The following is a 9,249-nucleotide window of genomic DNA, read 5'->3' on the forward strand; positions in this document are numbered from 1 at the left end:
GGTGTGTGTGCAGACGTGCCCAAAAGCCCAAGAGGAGAATGGAAGAGAAGGGATTGTGGCATGGCCATCCCTCCTGGGGGGGGGTGATCTCTCGTTTTCTGTCTCTCTGTCTCTCTCTGTCTTTCTGGTGAGCACACATGCCCTATAGCAAAAACCTCTCCAAAAAAGTAATAATAAATAAATAAAGGCAACAAAAAAACTTATGTTTTATCCTTCTTAGTGCCTAACTATATCTTGTTCAGATATGTTCTATCGAGTTCATATGAGTTTATTTTGGTGCAAAAAAAAAGAAAATTTTTGAAATCTGTTTTGGTTTTTTTTTAATAATACACATTTTCCATGAACTTTTTTGAAGACCCCTTGTATGTGTGACCGGGGAGGGAGGAATTGGTGTTAAAAATTGAGAGAATAGGGAACCAGCAGTTAGCGTAATGGCTATGTCACTGGACTTCCACGTAGTCGACCGTGGTTCGCGTCCCAAACCTGGTGGCTTAAAACTCATGCCAGGCGCGTGTGCGTGCGTGCCCAAGATCCTGAGAGGAGAATGGAGGAGAAGGGATTGTGGCGTGACCATCCCCCCTGGGGGGTGATTTCTCGCTTTCTGTCTCTATGTCTCTCTCTGTCTGTCTGGCAAGCGCACGCGCCCTATAGCGAAAAACCTCTCAAAAAAAGAAAATTGAGAGAATATATCACATTAATAGTTACAAACGGGGACCGGCAGGGGGCGCGGGGGGTAAGGACTGGGCACCCCCACCACTGGCCGACCATGGTTCAAGTCCCAGACCTGGTGGCTTGTTTTCTCACTTTCCTCTTTCTCTCTGTGTGTCTCTCTCTGGTCAAATTTAAATGAATAAAACTGAATAAAATAATTCTAAAAAAAAAAAAAGTAACAAACAAGGGCCAGCAGGTGGCATGGTGATGGTGATTAAGGTGCTGGACTCCTACACAGCTGACCACGGTTTGGTCCCAGACCTGGTAACTTGAGGATCATACTGGGTGCAAGGTTTGTCCGTGCTCAGAATCCTGAGAGGTGAATGAAGGAGGGTAATTTATCACTTTCCCTCTCTCTGTCTCTCTGACTGACTACATGCACCCTATGCCAAAAACCTACAACAACAAAAATAGTAATAAACAAACAAAAACCACCAGGTTCCCAGCAATGGGTCCTTCCAGACTAATTTGTGGTTTTCCAAATTCCTAAACATAATTGTACCTGGTTACTCTCATAACTGTGGCCTGTGTCTGCCCACAACGCTCCCTAGGTTCACTAGCCAAGTGAACTGAGATAGAACCTTCTTAAAGACTTAGGCAAATAGTCACAGACCAAAAGCTCTTCTACATTTGTTTGTTTATTTAAACAAATCTTTAAAGAACACTTACTTCTTGCTGGGAATAATTCCAAAATATTTAAAACTATTAACTCCTTTAATCCTCACAACAATCTGAAGTTGTGCTAATAGTAACCAGGGATGATTATTATTGTCTCAGTCCATTTGTACTGCTATAACAACATGCCTTAAACAAGGTAATTTGTAAACAATATAAATGTACTGCTCACAGTTCTGGAGGCGGGGAAGTCCCAGAAGGTGCTGGCAGACAAGGTGTCTGATGAGAGCATGCCCTCTGCTTCATTGTGGTGCCTCTTAGCTACCTCCTCACATGGCAGAAGGAGTGAACACGCTCTCTTGGACCTCTATTATAAGGGCACTAATCCTATTCACGAGGGCTCCCCCTTATGACCTAATCACCTCTTGAAGGCACAACCACTTAATACGATTACATAAGGGATTAGATGTCAACATATGAGTTTTGGAGGGATACAAACACTCAGATCATAGGAATGACTATTTCCCCCCTCAGAAGTAGAAACTATCATTACCATCATCTTCTTTCCTTTTCTTAATGGGTGAGGAACCATTACACAGTGAAATGAAATCATTTGCTCTACATTGTATAACTGGTAAATGGCAAAGAGAACTTGAATCCAGACGGGCTGTTTCTCAGGTTCACATTCTCACTACCAGGCTATATCACCTCTCAGCAAGGAGCACATTAAAATACACTCACATTCCACACTAAGTATAATATATCTGTAAAGATTTAACAATTTCCCCCCCAACGGTTGTCGTTCGGTTTGCCATAACTGGTCTGCAACATTGTGGAGAAAGACAGCCTTGGACAGGATTCCTAGGGCTAGCCAAGCCTTGTGAGGTCCCGCGTGGTGAGGGAGGGTGTGGGAAGCAGCTTGCCGGGATGGGATGGAGAGGAATTGGGGGCAGGTGAGGCCACTTTGCTGGATTCGATTGCATGTGGCCCTGTAGTGGGTGGCCTTCGGGACTCAGACCCACTGAGGGGAGCGAGAACGTACTTCAGGACAACCCTGCTGTCGTCTTAGCCATGTCCGGGATGAGCCAGGATGATGGCAGCCCACGTTTCCAGAGGTAGGACGCCAGGACTCCAGTAATGGACAGCAGCAGCCAGGACCTGGCAGCTGGCTACTGGCAGGTCTGGTGCACGGCAATTGAGGACCAGCTTGCTCTGGGAGCGTGGGAGACCGAGGCCTGTGTTCCTGTATGTTTGCCAGGTCTGCAGAGCTGGGAGACACACATGGGAAGAGGCAGCAGAAGGAAAAGCAGAATTTCCAGTGGAAATAGCTAATGTTGTATCCTATCAGTGGGAACTAAAAGACTCTGGAAGTGTCAAAAAAACAACCACAAGGACACTTTGTTTTCAATTGCCAGAGGGTGTATACACTTGTCAGAGAGAGAGAAAGAGAAGGAAAACAGCCTCCAATGGGGTGTGGCCACACTGCAATCTCTTTTCTTCCATGTCTATCTCTCCGGATTTAGAGCATGCAGACAAATGTGCATCATGTATTTTTTAAACCACCAGGGCCAGAGCTCCAACCGTGATTGGCCATGAGGGTCCTGGCTCTCTTTGCACAGGGTTTAAAATCTGTCTACAGGATTGAACCTTGTTCAGATTTTTAAGAAGGGGCCAGCAGATGGCATAGGGTTATGTTGCTGGACTCCCACATGGCCAAAAGTGGTTTGAGTCCCAGACCTGGTGGCTTGAAAATCAAGCCAGATGTGTCTGTGTGTGCCCCAGGTCCTGGGAGGAGAATGGAGGTGAAGGGACTGCAGTGTGGCCAGGCCCCCGGTGGGGTGATATCTCACTTTTCCTCTCATTATCTCTGTCTCTCTCTCTCTCCTGTGAGTGCACGCACTCTAAGGCAAAACAAAACAAAACAAAACAACCAAACAAACCTCTTTTTTAAAAAAATAATTTGGGGCCAGCAGGTGGCGCAGTGGTTAAGGTGCTGGACTTCCACTGCAGTTTGAGTCCCAGACCTGGTGGTTTGCTCTCTCTCTGGTCAAACTGAAAAATAATGATAATAAATAATTCTTTTATAAAAAAGATTTTTAGGTGGGACCAACAGCGTAATAGCTATGGCACTGGACTCCCATGTAGTTGACCACGGTTCGAGTCCTGAACCTGGTGGCTTAAACTCACATCGGACCCGTGTGCGTGTGTGCCCAAGATCCCAAGAGAAGAATGGAGGCGAAGGGATTGCGGCGTGGCCATCCCCCCTGGGGGGTGATTTCTTACCTTCTATCTCTCTGTCTCTCTCTGTCTTTCTGGTGAGTGCATGCGCCCTATAGCAAAAACCTCTAAAAAAAAAAAAAAAGATTTTTAAGAAAATGTTTATTTTTTAGGGAAAAAAAAAATGCCTGCAAAGAGCTCTTCAAATCTATGATTGGCTCTAATTTCTCAGCAATTTTGGTAAGTATTTAGGAAATTCCAGAAAGTGAGAAAATTAACCAACTAATTGTTTTCTAGTGTAGGAAAAAAATTAGGAATATGAAATTTAACGAAGAAATTGACTAAGTGTATGTTTCTCAGACATTTATTAAGACATTTAAGCATTCATTATGTTATTTTTAAAGAATTATTTTATTTATCATCATCATTATTTTAATTTGACTGGAGAGAAACAGAGACAGAGAGAGAGAAAGTGAGAAAGCAAGCCACTAGGTCTGGGACTTGAACCACGGTCAGACAGGTGAGAGTCCAGTGCACTTATCCACCACACCACCTGCTGGCCCTGCATTCATTATTTTAGTTGTTCGTTGTTTTTTTGTTTTGTTTTGTTTCTTTTAGAGAGATTTTGCTACAGGGCATGTGTGCTCGCCAGAGACACAGAGAGAAACAGAGAGACAGAAAGCAAGAAATCACCCCCCAATGGGGAATGGCCATGCCACAATCCCTTCTCATACATTATCCTCTCAGGGTTTTGGGCATGCATGCACACACACCCAGGATGAGTTTCCAGCAGCCAGGTTCAGGACTTGAATCATGGTTGACTATATGGGAGTCCAGTGATGTAGCCATTAAGCCATCTGCTGGCCCCCCAGTTTTGTTTTTGTTTTCTTTTAGCTTTTCATCATAGGGCGGGTGTGCTCTCTCTGGAGAGAGACAAAGAAAAGTAAAGTGAGAAATCACCCCCAGGAGACTGTGCTGCAATCCCTTCTCTTCCATTCTCTTCTTGGGATTTTGGGCGCGCACACACACATGCCAGGTATGGTTTTCAAGCCACCAGGACTGGCACTTGAACCACCATCGGCCATGTGGAAATCCAGCACTTTAACCACCAGCCGTGGGACTGGCCCCTAACATTATTGCTTTTTATGGGAGACAAAACCCAAATGCCTGTAAACGCTGAAACACCAGGTGTCCATTTCCAGGTGCTCCTTCTAGCCAGGATGAGAGCACAGGACCAGGTTCAGGTGGCCAGGACCCCTACCCTGTCCTTGGATTTGGGAGCCACTGGAGCATAGCAGAGAATATTTCTGAGCAGTTACAGCAGTTTCTAGGCCCAGAGGCCACAGAGGGCTGCTGGCAGCAACATCTAGTGTTCAGGGTGACAGCAGTGACTTTAGTAACACCTTAGACTTGTGGCTGTCCATGCTCTTGCCAAACCCAGTTTGGTAATCTTCTTGGTAGTTTTGTGAGCTACCCAATATTCTGTAGTAAATTCTTTCTTTCCTTAAATAAATCAGAGTCAGTGCTACAACTTGTAACTAAGAATTTGGACACAGATGTTGGCCACGTTCTGGCCCAGAACCAGAATTTGCCAGATCAGACATTATTTAGACGTGCAGATCAGGCTCAAAGCTTTTAGTTGAGCACATCCTCCACTGATCCACTGCCCTGGAAACTAAGCTGCAGGGAGAGACCCAGGATCAGATCCTCCAGACCTCGGCACACAATGAGGATGGGAAGGTGGAGGCTTGGTGACAGAGCAAAGGGCTGGATTAGAAGAGGAAAAGGAGAAGATTAGGTTGAGGAAGTGACAGAGAAATTATCTGTGGGTAGGACCACCATCCTACTGTCAGCCTTGGCTCCAACCTAGCTCCAGCCTCAGCTCTGTCTCGTCTGTGCCAGCCTCAGCCTCACCACCAGCCTCCCCACAGCCCCCACTTCCAGACGCTGGAAACTCACCTGAGTTCTCCATTCAGGCAGTGGGTGTAGTCCTCCGACCACCCAATGAGCCTCACTGCCCTCCTGCTTCATTACCCACCCCCTACTTCAGAGCATTTCACCAAATGTGCTCTTCTGGCCTGAACCACAAACACTGACTTGTGCTTGTCTCCCCGGCCATGTTCTTCCATTTCCTGGGCCTTGGGTCTGAGCTGATTTCCCACGGCCTGGTCTCTGGTTGATTTGGAGGAGGAAGGGCTCAGGAGAGACAAGGGATGAGAGGCAATTCTAGTAGGCCTTAGAAGCCCAACATCAGTTGAACCCAACACTGTAAGATTCTTTTTTTTTTTTTCAGAGGTTTTTGCTATAGGGTGTGTGCACTCGCCAGACAGACAGAGACAGAGAGACAGAAAGCGAGAAATCACCCCCCAGGGGGATGGCCATGCTGCAATCCCTTCTCCTCCATTCTCCTCTCAGGATCTTGGGCACGCACGCACACGCACCTGGCGTGAGTTTTAAGTCACCGGGTTCGGGACACGAACTGCGGTCGACTACGTGGGAGTCCAGTGACATAGCCATTACGCTAACTGTTGGTCCCTAAAGACTCATTTTTAGCAGAGCAATGTTCCTTGTGGGTCTTGACATTCATCCTTGCCTGCCCCATTGTTTCCCTGTCTAGTTCCTGTAGAGGGAGCCCTCCCGTGGGTACGCTGGGAGTAGTTGGGCTCTGCTCAGGACCTCCTGTATCTCTGATGGTTCTGGCAGGGACTCTCCTGAGAAAGAAGAGCAGTTTCAGGGTTCACAAATACAGACACACCTCTACACCCTACAGCCCCCCCAGAGTAAACTGTGTACAATCTTAGACCCTCTCTTTTATCATCTCCCTAAAGACATATCAGGCTCAGCATCTGCTTCCAGGACTTTCTTTATGTGGGCAGGCACTGGTAATTTGGTCCACTGGCAACTCCGTTTTGCGATAGTGCCACATCTCAAGGACACAAAGTGGACACAAACACAAGGTCAGGAGCGCCAGGCACTGAGCAAACCCCTTCAGTGTTCCTTCACTCACTGTTTCTCCCGTTCAGGGATTCATCACTCACCTGCGGCATCTTTGGGTGCGGAACATGGGAAATAAAGAGCAGAGGACAAAAATGGATGACTTCACTGCAGGCTGAGAGGTGCTCAGTGTGGATTAACAGAGGCGGATGGGCGCTGGCGTGCTCAGGGAACTTTCCAGAGGAGCTCTTGCTGCACCATGAGTGGCTTCCTGTTAGTCCTAGCGGCAGTGAGCCAGGGAAAACAAAATCTAGGAATAAATATGTCCACATTCCTGGAGAGTTACATTTTTTTTTCCTTGAAAAGTTGAGAAAAGGTTAAGTAATTAATCTAGTCATCTAAAGGACCATTTTCCTATGAAACCAGGCATCAGGTTGTTATAATGTAGAATGCAAAATTCCATGTGAGTTTTCAACAACAAAAAAAATGAGATATAAGGGGACTTCAAAAAGGTTGTAGAAAAATGGAATTCGGGGACCAGCGGGTGGCGTGGTGGTTAAGGCGCTGGACACTCTCATATGGCCGAACACTGTTCAAGTCCTGGACCTGGTGGCTTGCTTTCTCACTTCCCCTCTCTCTCTCTGTCTCTCTCTTGTCAAATTAAAATAAATGGATGAATAAATAAAATTAAATAATTATTTTTTAAAAATGGAATTCAAGTATGAGTCTACTTTAGTGCAAAAAATTTTGGAATTCATGCATAGTTGTTTCATCATACGCATTTTCCATGAAGACCCCTCATAGTGAAAAAACAATTCTGGGACCAGCAGCTGGTATAATGGTTACATCGCTGGTCTCCCATGTAGTCAACTGCAGTTCAAGTCCCGGATTCGGGAGTTGCCAGGCACATGTGTGTGCACACCCAAGATCTCAAGAGGAGAATGGAGGAGAGGGGATTGTGGCATGGCCATCCCTCCTGGGGGGGGATGTCACTTTCTGTCTCTCTCTGTCTCTCCAGTGAGTACATGTGCCCTATAGCAAAAATCTCTAAAAAAAAAAAAAAAAAACCCAAAAAACCCAAAACTCCACATGCAAAAGGACTATAACCTGACTCCCCTTATCATCCAACTGTGGCATCAGACGTGTTTGAGAAGTACCCGTCTCTGTGGAAAGTCTGGGCGGCCACGCAGCAGTAACACGTGATGCTCTGAGAAGCTGACCCACAGGGGATGGTTCTAAGTTCTCTTTGGAGAACTCCCAGAGTACACCAGGCATTCACGTGCCCCTGACCTGGGTGGGTCACTGTGCTGACACTGTCGGGAGAACTGGTTCTGTGTCTCTCTGTCTCTGTCTCTCTCACTCATGGGAAAAAGTGAATAAACGTTTTTGAAAAAAAAAAAAAAAAGTATCAGTCTCTGGAAAGGCCTTTCAGACGGGACCTCTGCCCCAGCAGCTTCATTCTACATTATGCTCTGACACTCTCTGTTCTCCACACAGGAGTTATTTATAGCTCCCAAACAATAAACAATATGCCAAGTTGGCTCATGCCTTTGTGATTTTCCACAAGCTGCTCCCTTTGCCTGGAATGCCCCTGCCCACGCATCCATCTGGCAAACTCCTACTCATCCTTCAGGACCCAGCTCAAGGGGCTCCTCTGCTGTGAAGCCTCCCAGCAGGTCCAAGCAGAGTGAGTCAGTACCTCCCATGCACCACTCACTCCATGGTACATGTGTCTCTCTCTTCATGCTGAGCTCTCATTTCTTTTTTTCCTTTTGCTTTATTTTATTTTTGTTATTTTTTTTAACTTTGCTCTAGGGCTTGTGTGCTACATGTGCTCACCAGAGAGAGACAGAGAACGAGAGAGTGAGGGAAAGTGAGAAAGCAAGCCACCGTGTCTGAGACTCAAACCATGGTTGGCCATCTGGGAGTCCAACGCCCTAACCACCATACAATCTGCTGCCCCCATCGATTTCTTTCTTTCTTTCTTAAATGTAACTGTTCCAGGGCCAGCAGGTGGTGTGGTGGTTAAAGGCACTGAATTCCCACATGGCCAACTGTGGTTCAAGTCCTGAACCTGGTGGCTTGCTTTCTCACTTTCCCTCCCTCTCTCTTTCTCTGATAAAACTGCAATATAAAAATAGTAAATAAAGTTAAATAGAATATTAAAAAAATAAATGTAACCGTTCCTCTGATTTGATTGTGGGAGTTGTGAGGAGAGAGACAGTATCTTATTCATATGTGTATGCCTAGGCCTAAAGCATAGTACCTGCCATGGTAGGTGTCTGTAAATATTTCGTATGGATAAAAGTTACTTGAGCCCTTCCTTCTGGTCAAGATAGGGAGACCAGTCTCTTCTCATCAACTTAGAAAATGCCAAGGAATGGAACCAGCAGGTGGCGTGGTGGTTAAGGCACTGGATACTCTCACATGGCCAACTATGGTTCGAGTCCTGGACCTGGTGGCTCGCTTTCTCACTTTCCTTCTCTCTCTGTGTGTGTCTCTCTCTGGTCAAATGAAAATAAATGAATGAAGAAATAAAATTAAATTATTTCTTTTAGACGTTTTTGCTATAGGGCACCATGCGCTCACCAGAAAGATAGAAAGCAAGAAATCATCCCCAGGGGGGATGTCCATGCTGCAATCCCCTCTCCTTCATTCTCCTCTCCAGAACTTGGCCATGCACACACACATGCCCGGCATGAGTTTAAGCCACCGGTCCAGGACTTAAACTGCAGTTGACTACATGGGAGTCCAGCGACATAGCCATTACGC

At 46.2% G+C, this 9,249-nt stretch overlaps 1 long non-coding RNA gene and 1 other non-coding gene across 3 annotated transcripts in view; one reads left to right on the top strand and one right to left on the bottom strand.

Moving 5' to 3' along the window:
* Window positions 1–1,393: 1,393 nt before the first annotated feature.
* LOC114008372 (uncharacterized) overlaps window positions 1,394–9,249 on the bottom strand; it is a 12,559-nt gene continuing 4,703 nt past the window's right edge. The window contains exons 3-4 of one of the 2 annotated variants that reach the window (XR_003549922.1): window positions 6,582–6,757; window positions 1,394–2,594 (exon numbers count right to left, since the gene is read on the bottom strand). This is a non-coding gene — a long non-coding RNA (uncharacterized LOC114008372). Of the gene's footprint in view, window positions 2,595–6,041; window positions 6,255–6,581; window positions 6,758–9,249 lie in introns of those variants that run through there. The other variant, XR_003549921.1, reaches the window with a different exon arrangement.
* LOC114008381 (small nucleolar RNA SNORA16B/SNORA16A family) lies at window positions 2,042–2,174 on the top strand. The gene has a single exon (XR_003549930.1). It is a non-coding gene; the product is annotated as a small nucleolar RNA SNORA16B/SNORA16A family (small nucleolar RNA).

The sequence above is a fragment of the Tupaia chinensis genome, unplaced genomic scaffold (genome assembly GCF_000334495.1).
Source record: "Tupaia chinensis unplaced genomic scaffold, TupChi_1.0 Scaffold000330_1, whole genome shotgun sequence".
Classification (NCBI taxonomy): Eukaryota; Metazoa; Chordata; class Mammalia; order Scandentia; family Tupaiidae; genus Tupaia; species Tupaia belangeri.